Raw genomic sequence first — 22,577 nt, 5'->3', positions numbered from 1 at the left:
AAAGGCTATCGGACAAGACTAAGAGACATGAGGGAAAAAAATTCTGTGAGGTCATTCATTTGTTCTGTCCTGTGAACTTACTGCATGGGAACCATGGCTTAATGTCTGACATGAGGATAAGGATAAAAAGTGAGCACCAAGCAAGGACAATTAAGAGGCTGGTGTTGATCCCAGCTTGTAAAAGGAATAATGAGCACACAAGGTCACACTGGGAGAGAATTTTCCTTCTACTCGGGCTTTACTAGGAACATTAAGGAGAAATTAAATTGATTCGGAGTTTAACAGTTTCAGTATCTTTTTCTGTAAACTATGTACAAAGCCCATTGACAATAACACCTAAACATCATTCTGAGAACCAAAGATGTACATCAGCCATTGATAGGAACTACAGGGGACTGCCTTGAACTACCAGAAACAGATAAAGCTTGATAGAGAGTCATTGCTGTGACTATATGTTTAATCTTTGTGAGAGAGAAAGATTGACCAGAAGCAAAAATCATTCTAAACTAAAATCTCATGCTTTTCAACTCGGCGTGGAGACTTTGGAGAAAAACCACCCAAATGGCAACTTTTCCATCCGAGTAGAGGCATGACAAACACACTCTATCCCTCCTCAGTTCTCTCTTTTTCCACTCTTTCTGTGGACAAATTCAACAGAAACAAGATAAGCCAGACAGCAGGAGGAGAATGATAGTGTGATATATACACTTACATGCCTTTTCAGCAAATTGGCAGACATGTATAGGCAAAAAAGATACATAGACAATTTTGAGGTAAATAGTTCTGAATATGGTGGCATTTTGTATATGCTATTTAACAGAGAAAGATCCACAGATAGATTTTTTACCTCAAATTTACCTCTTGCTGTATGAAATCCAGCTAACTTATATATAGTTCATTGTCAGTCTAATAAATCTTACATTAAATTTTTCACACAGCCTAGTTTCGGTAGACTGTTCCACTCATTTTCCCATTTATATGTCAGAGCTCTAGAGCCATTGTAATCATGTTAGAGATGGGTTAGAGGGGTCTTGTTAAGGTTAAATGGGGTCCTAAAGATGAGACACAAGTCTGATAGGGTTGGTGCTCTTAAGGGAGGCTAAGAGACAACAGAGCTCTGTCCATCACTGAAGGCCAACTGTAGGCCAGGAGAGAGCTCCCTAGGCACCACCAGCATCATAGTCTTGGTCTTCTCAGGATCAAAACCCATGAAAAAGTAATTTTCTCTTGTATGAAGCACCCAGGTTATGGCGTTATGCTAAGAAACCCTAGCTGACTCATACACATGCATTTATAATCACCATGGTCATTTGCATTATTTTATTTGTATTATTTTTAATTTCATTTGATGTGATTTCTCCTTTCCCAGGTCATGTCTCCTGTTTCTCTGGATTTTGGTTCTTCTGTTAGCAGCTTAGTTTGGGGATTATTTACTTATATTATTATAAAATATCTGGAGGCACAGAGCTCATTAGCCTTGAAAAATGTTCACTAACCTGTTTGAGTCTGCTTTCTTTTCTCCCTGAATTATTTTAGTGACTTTCAAACATGTCCATTCATAATTTCAGATATTGAGATTATGATGAAACTCAAAATTATTTAAGGGAGAAATAAGTGTCTTATGAAATTAGTTTCTTATAAGAACTCCTTAAAAATCTATTTGACTTAGATGGAATGCATGACATTATATAACTATGTAGAGTTCCTATGTATTACCTGCTGTTTTAATCTTAATTGTAAATAAAGCATTTTATTACTTTGTATTGCCATGGTGATTATTATTATGGAGGGGGTGTTCTAATATTCAGTTTATAAAATTACTACAATAATTCAGAACAAAAGAGTATATTAATAAGCTCAATGATTCAATTAAATAATGACTTTTCTGAATGGGGGTTAAAACATTAATGCCTGGGAAATTATGTGATGACATGGTTCATCTAGAGAGAAGGACTCTGTGATCTCCTCTTCCTGTAGGTGACCAAATTCTCTGACAGATTTGCCCTTGAACTGATCATCCCCTTCTATCGCTGCAGGCAGGAATCTGGTTGTGTTATATCCAATATTCATGCTCATTAAGAAGCCTCAGCAAAACCTGGAATGGAAGCATCAAAATCACCTGAGAAATTTACCTTAACGTTCGAGAAGCACAAGAGTGTCCAAGTGAGTGCAGTCAAGAAATTGAGAAGGGAATTTTGTGTTAAATTCAACATTTAAATGTATCAAACAACAATGTTACAACACTATGTCAAGAAATTCACAGAAAAAGAGAAACACACAAATCTAGAACTGAAGTTGGAAATGTAAATGTCCATTGTCTGTTCAGAAGACATGTAAACAGAAAACCAAGGAAGTATATGAAAGAACTGGGCAACACTCTTAGCCAACAGTGAGTGGTTGACATTTAAAGTATATACTGTATTTGGCAAAGTCTAAGCAAAAATTTTCAAGTACTCATGAATCTTATATCATGATATGTTGTAATTTAATCACTGAAGCATTCATAAACTTAAAAGAATTCAAATTGTACAGGGTATATTCACTGATGTTATAGATAAAGGTTAGAATACATACAGAAAAATAACAGAGAAATCCCCCATATTTGAAAGTGAAACTGTTGTACCCAGAGTTCTCCAAAGACCACCAAGAGACCGAATCTAACGCAAAAGCAAAGAGTCTTTGTAGTGTTATGAGTTAACTCGGGACTCTCCATCCATCTGACGATACAGCAGAGCAGGAGAGACCCTGATTAGCAATAGGGCAGAGTTTTTAAAGCAAGGAGGCTTGGGGTCTACAGACTTCATAGGAACAGACTCAGGATTGATTTATGCGAGTAGCAAACATTTTAACAACTTTTAATTGGCTAGGGTTAGTTGGGGGTTACAGTTATCCACTTTGGGGCAGTCCTGGACAAGTCCCAGGCTTTGTGCTTGAGCTGCCGTGGAGACTGGCTGGCCTCTCACGTTCACACTGACCCGTTCACACTGACCCATGCACGTAGCTCTAAGTTGGTGAGGGGTCCCAGACAGTAAACAATTGGCTGAACCTTGAACAGTCCGAGTACGTGCAGAAAAGGAGCTACTGCAAGGACTATGTCTTTTGTTCATGGCCCTCCCAGAAACTGCTTGCTCAAGTTTCAGGAAAACTGAAATTGAGGCCTGATCTCTGAGAGAAGACTGAGCAGCCTGTTATGATGTCTGCTTGGTCCTTTCAAAAAATATATTTCCAAATTAAAATTCACAAGACAAGCTGAATTGTGGTGATATTTTGTCTGTGGTCTAACAAATAAAGCTTGTCTGGAGATCAGAGTGCGGAGCTAGCCACTAGGCCAGGCAGTGGTGGCACACACCTTTAATCCTAGCAGTTGGGAGGAGAAAACAGGAAGTGATATGTCTGGGCAGAGAGAAGAAGTGATAAGGCAGGGTGGAAACAGGAGCTCAGCCCCTTTCAGTCTGAGGATTCCAAGAGGTAAGAAGTCTCTCTAGTGGCTGGCTGATCTCTTTCTCTGATCTTTCAGCTTTCCCCTAATATCTGACTCCAGGTTTTTATTATTAAGACCAATTAGAATTCGTGCTACACTTAATAGTTAAAAACTAATGAGCAAAGGACTTAAGGAGACACATCTGCAGAAAAGGCACACAGGAGGCCGGCAGCTGCGCGAAAGCATGCTGAGCTTCATCAGTCACCAGAGAAATGACAATCAAAACCAAAATAATGAACCACTTCCTACCTGCTAGGATGGTGATTGGCAAACATGGAGAAAGTAAGTGTGGAAGAGATGAAGCAATCAGACCCCACAAGGAATGCTGGGGCTATAAAAGGAGACAGCTACTACACAAATGAAGGGCTGTTCCTGAAATCATTAAAATTAGAATGGCGATATCATCCAGCAATTCCTTTCCTGGAGATAAACCTTGAAGACCTAAAATCAGGGATGCAGAGAGATTTTGTTCACCCAGGTTCTTAGCGGTAGAATTTACAATCAGCTGAAAGATGGGAGCCACCTTAAGAATAAAGAACATGTGGTACACATCATAGAATATTATTCTGCTGTGAAAGGAAAGGGGATTGGAGTCCTTTTCACAATGTGGATGGGCCAGGGAGATACGCTAAATGAAAGCCACCAGCAACAAAAGGACACACGCTGGATAAACCCATTTCTATGAAGAACTTAACATGGTCAGTATCAGAATAGGATGACAACAACCAGGGTCTGAATTAGAAACAGGAAATTAGAGTGCAATGGGCATATTGTTTCAGTTGGATAAGATTAAACACTTGGCTTAACAATTTGAGCTTAAGATAGCTAAAATCGCACATCTTATATTATGCATATTTTATGACAAGAGAAAAAGGGAGGACATAGTTAAAAATGGCTGACAAAGAATCTATAGTATTAAATAGCCCCATGGGAAAAGAGGAAATTCAAGGCTTGGTGAATAAAGAGGGTGTGCATACAAACAGGAAACCAGGGTTCAATCATCAGAATGAGCGGGAAGAGAGAGCAAAAGAGAGGAAGAGGGACAGAGAAAGAAAGAAAAAGAGGAAGAGGATGAAGTAAGGAAAATATTTTAATTTCATAATTTAAGGTTTCAGATTAGGGATCTAAAAATAGAAGAGTAAAATAAAAGCAGATCAAACAGATGGGAGAAATAGTAAAGAAATCAGAAATCAATGACACATGAAAGTATGATATAAAGTGTGTCAGTGAAATAAAGTTTTTGCTCTTTGAAGAAGTTAATGTGGTTAACCAACTTGTTCCCAAGACTGGCAGAGAAGAAAAGAGAAATCACCCTTTGGATAAACAGTCCAAGGCTACAGGTGCTCTAGAATGTAGGGTGGGTGTTCTGCAGGAGTCATTAAGTTTGATGTGGGTTTAATACCATGAAACTTCTTAGCCACCGAGTGGCTCTGAGGATTTCAGTGCTTTAGAGCACAGGACTGCAGCTGCTGAAACTGGCCAGTGGAGGTTCAGACTTCCTGGTCATCTGCCACATGACAATGCATCCTTCTTCTGAGAACAAACAAACTTAATTAACCTGCCATGCAGCCTGCACTACATATCAATCCTTCGCTTCATTCCACTGAGCTAATTCATTTGTCGTAACAAGAAACAGAATGAGAGCACTTAAATTCCTTTATATATTTTTCATTATGCCAGGAGCATTTTACATGATTGCTACTTCATAATAGCTCCATTAGAGAAAGAACCAGCCACGTCTACTTTCCAATGTTGTCATTGTGTCCCTGGCTGTACATGAAGGAAGGTCACTTCAGTGAAGAAAAGAATGACAGGGGGTTGCCTGTGTAGCTTGACTGCAAATGAACTTTGTTTACCCACCTCCTCATGAGACAGCCAGTGGCTGAATGATTGACAAGATAACATTTCCAGGTCCCAGACTTTTGAAGCTCAAAGTAGAAAATGTTCGCTCTCTGAATGATGAGGATTCAGACTGCTACCTGATTGCTACTTAGAGCCTAGACAACGGGCATCTTAGTGAGGGAGCACTCTTCCTCTGGTTCTGAGCACCTCACTGACTGACTCCTAAAGAGCATCTCTTCCGTAATTAGGCCCTACAGAGGGAGGCAGTCTCTACTGATTTGTACCACAAGTTCCACAAGAACACCAGGGGGACATTGTCACACACGGTGTTTAATTAAGGACACAGAAATCTTGAATGTCTACAATTACATGGGATAGTGCTTTTAAATCACTTTGTGTGATTTAAAATTATCACAGTAAAGTGTCTTCTAAATCTTCATCCACATTTGATGTGATACAAATGAAACGATGTTTTTAAATAATAAGAATTGTTTATATTCAAAGTGAAAATGAAGTTATTTCTTGAAATCTTTCAGCAAAATGATCTAGGTTAGTGAACTGGGGGTTGGAGGTGACAATCAGGGCCCTATCCGGTGAAGTGTCATTTATGGGTATATTTACTATTGTGTATGTGCATATGTGTGGGATATGCATGTGCCATGGAGCACGTGTCCTCACAGGACAACTCTGAGGAGTCAGTTCTCTCCTTCCACCTTTCTGTGGCCTCTGGGGCTGGAACTCAGGTTACCAGGTTTGTAGAACAAGCACCTTTGTCTGCTGAGCCAGCTTGCTGGCCCTGTATTTTTTTTGTATTTGCTCAGTTGCTTATTTTATTTTCAGCTTTATTAAGGCTTAGTTCACAAATGAAAACTCATGTATTTTTGTGCTGTACAAACTAATGTTCTGATTTATGTGTACAACATGTAACAACTAAGTCTAGTTCATTTAATATATCCACCATCTCATATGTTTATTTTTACTCATATAGATGATATTTATGATGTATGGTAGTGCACGCCTTTAATCCTAGCACTTGGGAGGCAGAGCCAGGTGGATCTCTGTGAGTTCCAGGCCAGCCTGGTCTACAGAACGAGATCCAGGACAGGCACCAAAACTACACAGAGAAACCCTTTCTCGGAAAAAAAAAAAAGAGATTATTGTTGACAGTTTTCAACCACACATTACATTATTAACTATAGTTATAGTCTGTACAAGCGATCTCTAAAATTGACTCATTTTTAACTGAAACTTTGTGCCCTTTGACAAACATCTTCCCATTTTTCACTCCCATGTCAGCCTCTGGTACCCACTGTTGTCTCTGCTTCCATGAATTCAACTTTGTAAGATAGCACATGTGAGATCACACTGTATTCTTCATTTGACCTAGCATAATAACTGACAGTTAAGTCAGAGTGTGTGTGTGTGTGTGTGTGTGTGTGTGTGTGTGTGTGTGTGTATCCACATGCACACATCTTCATGTGTCTGTCTGTGTATTCATTATATAATATATATTATCAATTTATTCATCAACTGACACTTAGATTAATTCTAGAACCCCAAGTCCAAAGCATAGAATGAGTGAAAATATTTTCAAATCATGCATCTTGATACAAGGTTAAGATCTATAACATTTAAGGAATTCAGCTCAATAGTAACAAAATAAATATCCTGACTAAAGTACAGGTAAGTGTGGGTGGGTACTATTACCCACTTCCTGTGCCACAGAGCACCGGAAGGTCTCCTTTGGATTTAAGTAACTTAGGACTTACTGACCAATCTCTTTCCACTCTTCCCTCAACCTGTCACTACTTTACTGTGAAATTCAATGAGATAAATCATTAAGGTTCTACACGGGGATCAGTATGTGATGTATGTCTGTAATCTGTCTTTACCTGGGTTATTGTGCTTCACATAATGTCTACTGTGTATATTAAAGTAGATAGAGAAGATTGTTGATGTACTCACCATAAAGAAATGATAAGCGGCCGGGTGGTGGTGGCGCACGCCTTTAATCCCAGCACTTGGGAGGCAGAGCCAGGCGGATCTCTGTGAGTTCGAGGCCAGCCTGGGCTACCAAGTAAGTTCCAGGAAAGGCGCAAAGCTACACAGAGAAACCCTGTCTTGAAGAAAAAAAAAAAAAAAAGAAAGAAATGATAAGCCAGGCAGTGGTGGCACACACCTTTAATCCCAGCACTAGGGAGGCAGAGGCAGGCAGGTCTCTGTGAGTTCAAGGCTAGCCTGGTCTACAAAGCAAGTTCCAGGAAAGGGGCAAAGCTACACAGAGAAACCCTGTTTCGAAAAACAAAAAAAAAAAAAAGAAAGAAAGAAAAAAAAAGAAATGTTAAAAATTAAGGTGACAGATATGCTAATTAGCCTAATTCTGTCATTATTCAATATGTACATGAAATAAAATTTTACATTTTAATTCATGAATTTTCAGAGTTATGTGTCAATTAGAAAAGAAGTGAGGAGGAGCTGGGTAGATGGGCAATGTGTAAGAGTACTAACTCCATAAACTTGAGGACCTGAGTTAAAATCCTCAGCACCCACAAAAAAGCTGAGTGTGACCACATGTGTGCCTCCAACACCAGCATTGTGTAGTGTGGAAACAGGAAGGACACTGGGGTCCACTGGCCACTACCTAGAATAAGGTAAAGAGTGATAGAGCAGGATCCTGTATTCTCCTCTGGTCCCTACACAGGCGTAGGAGTATGTATACCTATACATGCACATGTACATCTATCCCATACACACCTTTCCCTCTCACCCCCCCTTCACATTCACACACACACACACACACACACATGTATATACAAAAATCAACTTTAACAAAAGAAATGGGCATAGTACATGGACAAAACAAGACATACAGATGGCTAACAGGCACACGAAGAAGGCTCACCATCACTCATCAATCGACCACAATGAGCTATCTCTATTACCAATAAGTCAAAAGTTAAGGTAAGGAGATGCAGAAAAGGGATCCTTGTTTACTGTTGGCGGCAGTGCAAACCATCACAATCATTGTGGAAAAACAATTTTGGGGTTTCTTAAAGACTAAATCTAGAGCTACCATATAATACAGAAACTCCACTATTGAGTGCACTTATCTCAGAGGGAAATGAAAACAATATATCAAAAAGACATCATCTGTGTTCGCTGTTAGCTCGTCACAGCAGGCAGGACATGGAATCATGATCAGTGTCTATCAACAGATGGATGAAGTAAAGGTGATGTATGCACATGCACATGTCTGCTCACACAAGGGGTATTATTCAGTCATTTGAAGAAGGAAGCCCTGCCATTTGTGATGTGAACGATTGTCAATAACATTATGTTAAGTGAAATAAGCCTGGTATGTAAGACAAACACCACATGATCTTTTTCCCATGTGGAACTTACTGAGGCAGACTAGAATGGTGGTTCCAAGATGCTGAGGCAGTGGGCGTGGGGGTCGGGGCTGGTAAAAGGTTATAGAATTTCAGTTGGATGGGGGAACATGATGACTACACTGTATTCCTGCAAGGGCGAAGAGAGAGGCTTAATGTGTTCACTACAATAGTAACTGAAGCCATTCACCCTCACTAGCTAGATGCCCCAGCCCACAGTGTAAATCATCTGTAGGAAATCATGTTGGAGACCAGAAAGGGATGCAATTTTATGATAGTTAATAAAAATAACATCAACAAAAGACAACAGTTGATCATTTAAAAAGTCTCTGGAGTTAATCGTGCCTTCTGACCATATCTTGAGGAGTCTTTCTCTTCATTCCTGGATAAAATCACAGACACATTTGCCTTTTGTGTTGTAACAAATAGTTTCATTTCCTAGAGTTAAAACAACAAGGCTGAGATTAAAGCTTAATGTTCCATTTGCTTCAAAGCCTCTTCCATCCCCAGCCTCACTCTCCTTTGAGGGGAGAGGTAATTCCACAATCCCATAATGCCTTTGCTCACTACTTTGTTCCTTTTTCTTTGTTCTCCTAAAGCAGGAATGGGGGAAGCAGGGACAGGTAAGAGAAACGAAAGATTTCCTACATGACAGAGCCATAACCTGGCAGCAATGCCCTCTGAGTGAGGCAGGTGTCCAAATGCCCTTACATCACCGGCAAAGCACTTTGATGGCTTCTTGGAGACTTACCAGGAACCTCTTATCTCCTGCTCCATCATGTAATGAGGTGTCCTTGTGGCTTAGCACTTACCTCCTCTGCCTGGGTTCTGAAAGGTGTCCCAGGACTCTGCACAATACACTCACCACTCCTGGTGCTCTTGATTGGGAATCAATATTCAGCTTAGTTTAAAACACTTAAGGTTAATAGTGGTCCACAGAGTCTGTATCGGTTCTCACCTTTTGCCTTCAGGTTGGAAGTCCAGGACACCCCTCAAGCAGCAATGCCTGTTGACAATGGGAATGAGCTGTCTGCAGAGAGCACCAGTGACTTGCTGCCCTCATCCAAATACTCATCTACTGCCTGAAGTCGAGGAGATAAGTGTTTCCAATTCTAGAAGCTTTCTTTCTTTCCCCGATTTATTTGACTGTTCTCCCGATAACCTTTCTCTCCCTAACTTCATCAATAAGATAGGTCACAGTTTAGCCTTCGATTTTATTATTAATTTCTCAGATTCTTCTGAGTAGTTGAATAGGGAAAAGATCCTCTGTAGTGGATCGGTTGAAGAAGCCCAGGGGTCTAAAGGCCACTATCCTCAGAAATATGTATCTGTGGCGGGAAATACAAAATGAATTAAGAGGGAGTAGCATGCTTTCCTTCTTTTCATCTAACTAGAGGTCTAGGTGGGGGAATCATGCACAGGTCAGTGTTTTAATAACAATAACTCATGCTTTGATTGATAATTATCTGCATGCCACGCTTTCCACATAGGGTTTCATCCTTACACACACTCAGGTTTAGGAACTATTATGGTCTCTATTTACAGACTGTAGCTCAGTGTTCACATAACTGTCCCAAGTTAGGAGTCAGACCCAGGCCTGTGTTTTGGTCTCACTTTGACTACTAGACACGGGCACACTAATTTTCCATTTTAGAGTGGCATAATGAGAAAGACTTTGATGTCGAAGATAATACAAATTAAGTTCTTTCTTCACACGCAGCTGTCATTTCTTGGCAATGACAGAACGTCCTTGGGATAAAAGATGAATGTGAAGGCTCATCTCTAGCATTCTCCACTTGCATATACTGACCACCTGTGTGTGCTGAACAAAACCTAGTGAATTTTCAGTATACACTGAAATATATGTAAGCCGCATTTGGGATTTGAAAACTCATCATAGCTGAGAGTTCAAAAGCTTTATTTTACTCTAATTTGTAATATATTTAAGTATATATAACACAGTAGATTTTGACCAATCCTGGTGTTCTGTTTCTGTTGGAAAGGAGATTTTTACATGCATTTATTGCTTTGATGATTGAAGTGATGTCATAGCATACATTATCAGCAGTGGTACTATAATTATTAGGTTATAAGAAACCTAAGGCTCAGCGTTATCGAATGACTTGCCAAGTCACACAGGTAGCAGCTGGATGGATTCGCTTCTGATTGTAAATCCTATGCTCTTTCTATTCTCCCTCTGTGCCCCAGACACTGCCAGCAATCACTCTGGCTTTTCCTTGGCGAGTTCCTCCAGAATGATAAATACCTTGAAAAAGTTGCCAACGTGACTGCAAAGCTGGTTATTGGCTGGCTGGGAGCAAAACATATATCAGATGCAGGGTTGAAGCACAAAGTGTGTTTATCGAAGCATTGTTCTTAATCATGTAAAGCTGGTATGGCAGGTAATTTTTTGAAATATTACACTGTCTTTTGCTTTCCTAGCTATAAAAAAAATTAAAAACGAGTTGAAGTTGTGTTTTATTCTTTGTAGTTTTCTTCTCATTTCAAAAAAAAAAAAATGACAGAACTGTGAATTCTCTTCCCTAGATTGTAATTGCTGAGTCAAGGGGAAATTACTAGAAGAAAAATCACATTTTGTAATCTTTGTGGAGGCTTAAATTCATGGATGATGAGAAGGAAGGGAGAGGAATTAGTATCTTCTAGATTAAGGAGAAATAAATAAAAGCAGTGAAAAAGTTGAGGTATGCCATACGATTTACAGGAGCTGCAATCTGCTAGGATGGAGTATTTAAAACAGGGCATATCAGCTCTACTGGAGTACTCGTGGGAGCACAAGGACCCCCAAGAGATGATGGCAGCTTGAGGCTCAAGTCACCCTGGCTGCCAATCAGCTGAGGGATATGTTTAATTTTGTTGTTGTTGTTTTGTTTTGTTTTTTCTTTTAAATGCGGTAGAAGTCACGGAAGGGCAGTGTGGTTTGCTTACTATTTGCAGTTCCCGGCACTGAGTGTCAATCTCCATGTGTTGGGCTGCTCACCCCTTACTCTTCCAGCAGTGATCAGCAGGCACTAACAGCCTGTCCTGTAGCTCTCCTAGCAGCTGGAACCAGAGCTCCCCAGGAAAGCCTGGCTGCCAGCCATTCTTAGGGCCAGTGGTGCTTGATGTTGCCAGCTCTTAGCGCAACTGGTGCAGCCAGCTATAGAAATCACAAACAGGCAAAAATCAAGCCCTCCAAAGGAGGCTTCATGAAGACGTGCTGCAGAGTAAGGAGAAACAGTGCACAGGATGCAAACAGCCAGGCTGATGAGGAAGAGGGGTACCGTTTACACAGACCAAAAAGGCAGGCTTATGCATACACACAGTTCAGGCTAATAGTAGACGTCTGTAGCCATTTCCATCTGCTCCGACTTCCAGGGCTGGCCTACTCTGGCTGCCATGCTTGGGGTAGGGGTGGGGTGGGTGGGCAGTGGTGTGCTACTGAATAACGGGAGTGAAGCTTTCACAGGGAGGTAAGGAGGAGAAGGGCCTTTTGAAGAGACTGAAAAGTAGAGTCACCCGTGACAGTGAGTGTCCTGAGTTGTCTAACTTGAGAAGCTTCAGTGAATTTGATACAGCCACAGTGAAGCAGTCTGTTTGGGAGCTGAAGGGAAGGCATCGTGGTGGTGGCCCCGGCAAAACCGCCCAAGGCAAAGAACATGGCAACTTGGGCTGTCAAAGATGGAAAAAGTGGTAAGGAGCCTCAGGAAGTAAAATGCTTCCCTAACACACAGGCCTGGCAACCTGAGTTTGATCCCGGGATTCCACCCACAGGTTGAAGGAGAAGACTGACTCCACAAAGTTGTCCTCTGACCTTTGTACATGCTCCGTGACATGCGTACCACTGCACCCATCCTGTGGACACGCCCAGCAACAATATATAAATAAATATGCTAAATAAAGAAGGAAAGGGCAGGGGGAGGAGAGGGGATAGAAAGTATTTATTAGGGAGGGTTGCAGCCCTCCTATTCTGTCCCACCCTGTGGGAAACCTGAGTGCATCTTTTGCCTAACCACAGGCCCCTGGAGGAAAGAAGAAAGCTGCATCCCCTCAAACCAGCACTAACCAAAAGCTTCCAACAGTCCATAAAGACTTCAAACGGATAAACTACCCATATGCACATCTGGGTCTTAAGGTACCGGCTAGACTTAAGACTGGTTTATGAGCAGCTATGTCCTCAGGGGCAGCGCTTCTACCTGGGGAATTGCTCGTCAGCGTTAAGGACTTGAGTGTTCTTTGTTCCCTAGGGCCAAGGAAAGAGCATCAAAACTGGAAAAGTTTTCCACGGCCCCTCAAAGGCCTGCCAAGTGATGTATAGGGAGAAAATGTTAAACTCCCTATTTATATTCATTTTTGTCTAATACACTAAAAATTACCAGTTAATAATATATATGATTGGCAGTGATTTCCTCACTGGGTCCATGTGTCGTGCAAGGTGTAAGTGTGTCCTGAGGGTAGAATATAAATTTCAGAACTCAAAGGGGTTGACAGCTGCACATTCACACATCCGTTTAAACTCGCTGCCTTGTAGCTCAGTTCACATACGCTTGAATTTGTGAGCTTATGAAATCTGGATAAAGAATAAAGTAGTACTGGGCGTGGTGGCCCATACCTTTAATGCCAGCATTCGGGAAGGAGAGACAGGTGGGTCTCTGAGTTTGAGGTCATTCTGGTCTACAGAACAAGTTCCAGGACAGCCAGGGCTGCACAAAGAAACCCTGCTTGATGGGGGTCAAAAAGAATAAAGTGGTTATAATTTAGCCCTGGGTTTTGTAATGACATGGGTATGACCATGCGAATTGATTTTGGGTTTTGTTCTTAGTTCTGTTTGTGCAACACAATTTCCCTTGTTACCCTTTGACAAAAGAATCAAATAAGACATTTTTCTTAAACTAAAGGAGGACAGAGCTCCAAAAGTGCTGACCTTTTCTGTGATGACAAGTGGATGTCAATAGCATGCCACCTAGCAGATCCTCAAAAGAGATAAAGAGAGACGTCCCCTGCCAAGGTAAAGGTGACAGCCTAGCAGTGAGAGAGAAAGCAGGTATTTGCTTCCTTGCAGCCAATCTAGGGGAAAGGGTTGAGAATGGGGTGTTGTCACACACAGCACTGTTGTTTCTTATAGTTCAACTTCACATGCGTTTCATCCTAAAAACCTTAAAACAGAGCCCTTAAACCTGTTTTAAAATTTTCCACTTAAGGAAAAGGTTGAGATAAAATATTCTCTTTGACTCATTCCCTTTTAGTTCCCCAATGTATACATACATTAAAACATCACAAGGAAACAGAATAAAACAAAACAAAACCATCACTCTGCCTCCCACGTGAGTACACTGATTGTCTGTCAATTTAAAAAAGTGAAAAAAAGCTTTTAATAAGCGTGAAAAATCTGATTTGACATCAGAGAAGAGGGGACTTATGAAATTTGAACAGCACAAATAAATGAGACATGCTGTCAGCGAGACTAGAAAGTATAGTTAATATGCAGCTCCTCCAAGAGACCCACAGAACCCTGAAAAAATTTTGTGAGTGTGGCAGCCATCAAATGGGAGTGTCAAAATTAAATAAACAGAACTGTACAGCATCTGTCACATAAAATTTAGTGTGTGATCCTGGGAAGTGAACCCAGGGCTTCCCACATGCTAAGGAAGTGGCCTACCACCCAGAAACATCTTCAGCCCTGTTCATAGGCTTGAATTGAGACAGACACTTCCTAGGTCACGTAGGCTGCCTCATACTAATTATATATCCCAGTCTGGCCTGGCTTTGCATTTGTAATTGTCCTGCCTCTCCTCCTAAGTAGCTGGGATTATAACCTTTCACTACAAGGTCTGACCAAACACTTTTGCTTAAATAATGAAGCATATCATGTAACACCATAATGCTAAAATACTATAATTTTAATGAGACATTTAATACAGTTTCTTTGGCTGTGAAACATAACTTAAAGTTGAGCATGATGAAACATGCTTGTAGTCCCAGCACTCATACATAGGCATGAAGATTACAAGTTTTTAAGGTGAGCCTGGGCTACATAGTGAGTTCCAGGCCAACTGGGCTAGATACAAGACCTTATATTAGAAAAATAGAATGATAATAAAAAATTTGAGAAATACAATTTAGATATTTAAATATTCGTAACTTCTGTTAATTATAGTCTTGGTGTAACATCTGTATTGTTAAGTGGCTATATATCTAGTACCTTTACAAATATATATGCAAGTGTTCATATAGACATCTGCCTAGCTCTACTATTTATTTTCCACATATGAATGAATTGATTTTAGAGATACACATATGCTCTACAATGACTGTTTATGGCTTTTGAGATAGAACCTGAATGAGAAATTTTGATGATCACTTCTTTCTATAGCCACAAGGCTGGCTACACTCAATACATTTTTGACTCACAAATAAAAAATTAAATATAGATAGATGTTTAAATTTTCATGAAGTATATAATTATACAATAGATCTTTCAAAATATTTTAATTCAATCACATATATACAGAGGAGTGAAATAAAAATCGCAAAATATTTATGTTTTTGTAGAAAGATTTTGCTATGCTGTGGCAAGGCACCCAACAGTTCCTCTGCTGACCCCTAGATGGCAATAGCTCTACATCTCGCTATCATGCTAACGGTCCATCCTTCCCTAGTGGTCTTCGAGGTGGCTCCTAGAATAATTGTTATCTCTGCAGATATTTGCCAAGAAAAGACGTATTGGCTTTAGGAATTCTGAGATTGATATTGCTAATGAAAACACATTTCTATGCCTGGTTCTTGCTGCATACATCTATGACTATCGCAACCATTACTCCCCAATTTGATTAGCTTGGAGTTGTGAATCATTATAGCAAAATCAATAGAAAATTCATTTTAAGCTGTGAGTTCATAAAGGTCTGCGTATGGAAAGTTCAAGATAATTGCTTTGTTTTAATGCGGCTTTCCGACACTCTCTTTCCCGTTCACCCTTCAGACCACAGCTTTGGAACATCAGCCCAGGAAACGTGTTGGAGGCAGAAACGAAGGTTGTATCCCTGCCCCTCTGCCTGGCTGTGACTATGTGTTCACTAACCATCCACCCGACCATGCCTGAGTGCCACCTGCGTTCTTTCCCATGAAACAGACATATGAACAGAACTTGCAAAATGCATTTGATTTTGGATTTCTTTTTTTTTTTTAAAAAAAAAAAGACAATTGAAAATATAGCAGCAAGTGTGTAGCATGAACCTCTCTCCAGCTCAATACCTTGGGGAAAATGATACCATGTAATTTTCTCTTGATATGGGAAGAAAATGGGAATGAATGCTCTCATGGGCTGTTTTATTTGAATTCATTCCTGTAGCCATAGGAGGGAAGTAGAAGCGAACCGTGTGCACGGTCTGAGAGTTGATATGAACACTGACCAGCTGTGTCTTAAGTCCTCACAAATGAAGCCTGGAGTTCTTTGTTTTCGTTTATGTTGGCACCTATCAGATCTAGATGACTCAAAAATTGGAGAAAGAAATAGGTTAGATCAAATTCTAAGAAAACCACTTGGTTTTTGAAATGGTATCTTTTTCTTTGAAAAATATTCTTTAAAATTACACAAGGCTATTTTCACAAAGTATACAATATACTTTGAGTTTATTTCCCCACACCCCACTATCCTCTTTGGCAAACACACATCTCCAGAATGCAAAAATTTTTATCATCTTATTTTGCAATGTTGATTTTCGCTGCCTCTTGTCACTGTCCTTCTGTTATTTAGAGAATAAGATGCAAGATTGAAACACACACACACACACACACACACACACACACAGTGTGGGTGGGTGGGAGAGAGAGACAGAGACAGAGATACAGAGTAAGAAACAGAAAGAGAAGAGAGACAAAGCTAAAATACAGATACTTCAAGTAGGTAGATATAAAAATTAAGTAAATATTATTTACAATTGTCAAGAGTCTTTTCTACACTTATTGTTCAGTAGACATTGTGTGGAGCAGTGGGTGGGTGGTGGTGAGTGGGTCCTGTATTATGGATCGGGGAGGCAAAATCTGTCTGGCACATATGTCTATAGCACAGTTTTTTTTCTGCATTTAGGAAGGTAGGGCTTTTGCTTTCTGTATAATTTCTATATAGTTGGGGATAGAAGGAGACTGTCTTAGTTAGGGTTACTATTGCTGTGATGAAACACTATGGCCAAAGCAACTTGGGGAGGAAAGAGTTTATTTGGATCACACTTCCACATCATAGTCCATCATTGAAGGAAGCCAAGACAGGAACTCACACAGTTCAGGAACCTGGAGGCAGCAGCTGATGCAGAGGCCACGGAAGGGTGCTGCTTACTGGCTTGCTCCCAGGGCTTACTTAGCCTGTTTTCTTATAATACCCAGGACCACCAACCCAGGGATGGCCCCACCCACAATTGTCTGGGCCCTTTCCGACTGATCACTAATGAAGAAAATGTTCTACAGGCAGGCATACCTGTACCCCGATGTTATGGAGGCATTTTCTCAATTGACATTGTCTCCTCTTCAATAACTCTATATTGTGTCAACTCGACATAAACTAGCTAGCACACCATCACTGGTTGATTAAACATGAGAGAGTTTTTATTATGCTCAGTTTCTCTGAAGTTGCCCCAGCAGCCTAGAAGGTTAGGGGAGTCATGAGTTAAGCACGTGATTCAGCTGTAGTGGTGGGAGCTAGTACATGAACAGTGCAAGAGAAGGGTTTTTTTTGTTGTTGTTTTTTTTTTTTTTTTTGGAAAGACATTGCAGGCAGAACTTGAAGAACTAGCAGGCTAAAGTCAGAGTTTCAACAGCCCTCAATGAGGCTGAGCTGAAATGAGAAGGTGCAAACACAGCAGAGATGGGGAGGGCCCAACAAGTCCAGAGAACTGGATTGTGAAAGAGACAAACTGACTGAGCATGGGTGGCCAACACTGCAGTGTGTCCAGCCCCATGCGAAGGAGAAGGAGTCTGTTTCTCCACACATATACTAGGGATGGGATTGATTGTCTCCAGCATTAAAGAGAGGAGAAATCCTCTGAAGCACTGGCTAGGGAGGGGGATCAGCCTGTCAGGAGTTTGCCGTCTTCTTTGGCATCCTTCAAGACAACATTGGGTCTGTGCCAGGCTTGTTTGCTTCACAGTGACATTGTGTATTGGTGTCTAGTCTGTTTGAGTAATCAATCATGGGACTGTCATTTGAGTCCTAAGATTTATCACAAAATGTTGACCAGATCAATGGATTCCATGTGGTGGGCATGAGGCTGGAATGTCTGGGTGGAGGATGGGTGGGTGGATGGGAGTCTAGTGTGTTAGCCTCACTGCTAGTTTTGAGAAATGGATCCTATGACTAGAGAGAGTACCAGAAGTTTGGGGCTTATAAGATTCTACAAATCTCAAATATTGGTGTTAGAGTATCACTAAAGACCTGTTAAGAAAAAACTCTTTCTAGTTAAGAAAGTAGAATCTGTTGACTAGGTGGAGACCTAACATCCAAGTTGGGCTGAGTCACTCACCTAGCCAAGAGACCATTCCTAGGGAGATGGGCTCACTTTAATCCATGCTGAAGAGATAAGCCACACACACACACACACACACACACACACACACACACACACACACGCACACGCACACGCACGCGCACGCGCACGCGCACACTTGCCCCTATAAGCTGAGCAGCCATGGTGTTCATCTGAGTCTGCCCACCTTCTGAGTTCTGATTCAAAAGGCGTCACGTTTCCTCTGTTTTCTGACTCTTCCTTTTGGAAGGCGGCCAGAGCCCAAATCTGCTCTCTCTGATACTTTGGGCTTCCTTAGCCTTTCTCTAAAGGCCCCCTCCCTGTTGTGTGGCTGCTTGTCTACAAAGTTTCTGGCCACCACACCAGCTTATATGGCATTTTTCCCTTCATGTCCTCCATTCTCCTCCTCCAGGCAACTGATGAGATTTACTGCCTGCCTGCCCTGAGGATTTTTTTCTTTTCAACCTGAACAGAGCAAGAGAAATGGCCTTTGAGCTTCCATGTGAGTTCATTGGTTTTTGTTGTCATTGTTTGATTTTTATTAATAAAACTAAGGTCTCTAAGAGGGGGGCCCAGTTTATCCTGAGGATATGAGTATGAAACAATAGTTGGGGACAAAGTGGCTGTATCTGTGGTGGAGGACAGAGCTGGTATTGCTGATGCCAGGGAAGGTTAAACAACAACAACAACAACAACAACAACAACAACAACAAAAACCCCACAACTGACTATTTGCAAAGGTAAAGATTCAAAAAAGCAGAAATTGAACAGTCCTCTGCATGCTGGGTTTCTATGACTTGCTGAATTATGTTTATTAAGTGTACAGGACCACCACCTTGTTCAAATATCTCTATTACTAGAAGAGGACAAGCAATACATTCATCTTTCTAGAAGTTTCTTCCTCACTTGTTCAAATTTTAAAAATGCCAGTTAAAGACCACCCCTACGTGTGATTCGGAAGGTGGGTGAGGGAAAACTATTGTGTTTTGGAGACTGCTGCAGGCAGACACCTTGACAGACATGAGGGTCAAAGCATTCCCCGGAGGATAATAGAGCCGTTCAGCTCAACCATTTGGACTGGAACTGTTGGCAGTGGCTTCTCCGACCTTAGCTCCCCAGCTCTTCCAGTGGGGATGGAAATACCTAATTTCTATTTTAAACTCCTAGCGTGTGGATGGCCCAGGGTGGGTTTTATTCCTCCAACTTAATATGGACTGATACAGAAGCTTTATCTCTGCAAATTCACACACATCTGACTGGAAATAATAGCCGATAAGAGATGCAAATGTGTCTGGCTAGCATTGCTTGCACAAACACCTGGATGGATTTCAGTAGCTAAAATCTAAAGTAGAATTATTGAATTCTATGGTGACACTGAGGAGTTTTCAAACCCTTTTTGGTGATGTCCATTTAAACTGTTAGCAATGACCCATTGAGACTCCTGCGTCCACTTATGGCGATGGTTAAGAATAACAAGAGAGATTTTTCACTGTGTGTAAGTGCTGCTATCCATTGTGAAGGAAGTTGAGAGGATGATGATGTGTAATGGAGCATTGCAGCGATAAGCATGGGTACAGGTAATGGGTCTGGAAACAGGAGGAAGCAGCCAGAACTGGAGGTAGTAGATGGGGCATTTGTGGTTGTCTCAATCGTGATAAAACATGAGTACAGTAAAATGTACCTACCACCTTGACCCCTGTGAGTGTGCATGTCAGCAGCACACACTTCAACACTCATGCTGCTGTGCAACGCACCTCCGGAACACTTTACTTTGTAAAAACGAAATGGCATAGCTGGTAAACAACCTACTTTCCACACTTCCTGCTCCCCAGTCATTGGAAAACCACTGTCCTTTCTATCCTTAGGACCACTCTAAGTGACTCACACAGCTCTGTCCTTTGCTCCAAGTGACTCATACAGCGCTCTCAATTACTCTAAACGCCTCAACGTAGCACTGGTGTTGATTCCATGTGATCCATGCAGCAGTGGTTTTTGTTTGTAGCTGATGGCTGTGTTCTCATGGTTCCTGGGATGGGAGGTTCTGAAGAAAGCCTGAAAGAGTCAGTGGGACTTAGAGACACGGGAAATTCAGAATTGCAGGGTTTATAATGGAGCTCTACCTAGGAAGAACAATGAGTCTGTTTTAATTGCCAACCACTTGAAATATTAAATACATTACTTTGTTATAGTAACAAAAGAATGAAAAGAGCATGTAATAAAAAAATCTGAAAAAAATTGCTGATGTACCGAAAACCTCAAGAACCCTGATTTAGTCATGGATACTCAGGACGGCATAGGCAAAATAGCTTGAATAATTGAACTAATGTTTATCTACATATCTCCAGATGTCAGCCCTATCATAATTTTTTTAAGATTATTTTCAGTTATATAACAAATAATGGTAGTCAAGGAAAATGCATATGTAAAAAAAACAAAGCAAACAAACTATTTGACTCTCACATCAGGACAAGATCATCGTGTCATTTCATCTTCAGGTTATCAAAGGAGAAAGCACCGTGGAAAGAAACCAAGGCCCAGGGAGAAGCCGCATCCCTTATGAGCCCAGAGTCCTTCTGTAGGGTGCTTCATCCGCTTATCTGTGAACTGGGAGGACAGATATCCCAGGCCTCCTTCAGATATTCTATGACATGAAATCTTCAGATATTCTATGCCAGATATTCATTCCGATAAGAGGATGAACATTTAATATTCATTTGCTAAGTGGCATTTTCTACGCATGCCCTGTACCACTCACTCAGTGGGATTTCCACTCACGCCCTATACCGCTCAATGGGAATGAACATACAAAAAATGGAGAGTAGCTAACTGCACTTGAAATGTTCAGGCAAGACTTTGTGAGAGAAAACATTTACGAAATGGGTTTTGAGGAAAACGCATAATATATTCAGAGAACAGAAAAACATATCCATCATTTTCTTTCCAGTGAGTAATTTATGGTCCTCAGAACACACTGCACCATTCCCTTTCATGTTACTCATTCCTCTGAAGATTTTTGAGCTGGAGAAACAAAACAAGTCATTGCATCTGAAAAATCACCCCACCGGGCCAGAACATATAAAATAAAGTGTGTGATGTTATGAAGGAAGATGGGAGAAGCAAGAAAACAGGGAATCACAGGGAAATGGAAAAGTTTGAAAAATCAATTGGAGTTAAGAGATCAGTCGACAATGAAGTATAGGAGCAGCTGCTCCGAAGGCAGACTATTGAGGGCTCAGTCCACGCTGTTTCTAAAGCGTCCAGGCAGACTTGGCCAAGGAAGAGAAGGTGGCAAAGAGTACCTAACTTCTAATAAAGTTCCATTTTATAATGCTGCAAAAGGAATATAATTGCTACTTCAGCAGGAACTAGCAAGGACATCATTGGATAAGTACATAGGATATTTTCTTATATTGCTAACCAGAGAGGGAAACCTATATGACAGCTTAAGTTAATATTGGAAAATGTCTTGTTTGGTGTGGATTTTAATCTAGACAAATACAAATTTAATCCTCAACTCTGTGAGGTAAAAGCTGAGGGACCTTGGAAGTCACTTATTTTTCTGTACTGGGGATTTAAACTGTAAGACACATCAATAGTAATATTCTGCTGCAACAGTGAGTTTTTGCTTTATCAAATGAGGTAGACAAGGGCTCATGTCGAGCAGGGCCTCTGTGAATGTCTCTCTGTTTAATGCTTAGCCTACACTAGCCTGGCTGTATTAGGGTATAGTCAAGAGATGCGAACCGCATAGTGATTTGCAGAAAGGAAGTTCAAATAAAAAAAAAAAAGCATTAACAATAGTGTTTAGGGGGGAGGGGGTAAGAGTAACAGAGTAGTAAACATTAGAAAGAGAGTTTTTAAAAATGGGGAAGTGGAAGATGCAAAGGGAACCTCTAGGGATGCTGTAGAGCATCCAGAAACAGCGCCTTCCCACCTCACATCCCTGACTGACACCAGATCTCATTGCAGAAGGAGTAGCTATGACTTCCTGGATGGCACTTTGTCCTGCACCCTGGGAAGCTGATAGAAATCTGAACTGCACAGAGAACGTATCTTGCCTGAGGCACTCCTCTGCAAGCCACAAAGAGATGACAAAGGCAGCTGCTGCTTGTCAGTGAGGTTAGCCACTGTGCACTGGATCTGACTGTCTAAACTGTGGCAGGAATTGGTGCTTGAGAAGCCATGTTGATAGAGGAGGCATGTGCTGGGGAAGCTGCCCATGCTGCAAAAGCCAGGACTGGAGAAGCCGTGTGTCCTGCAGGAACTGAGCACCAGAGAAACCGCATACTTCACAGGAAACCACAGAATGGGGTACTCTGGAAGCAGAAAGACCATCTCTTTCCTTTTCTCTTG

This window comes from Peromyscus eremicus, chromosome 2 (genome assembly GCF_949786415.1).
Source record: "Peromyscus eremicus chromosome 2, PerEre_H2_v1, whole genome shotgun sequence".
NCBI lineage: Eukaryota > Metazoa > Chordata > Mammalia > Rodentia > Cricetidae > Peromyscus > Peromyscus eremicus.
The sequence above is the reverse complement of the archived record's forward strand: the minus strand, read 5'-3'. Positions refer to the sequence as shown.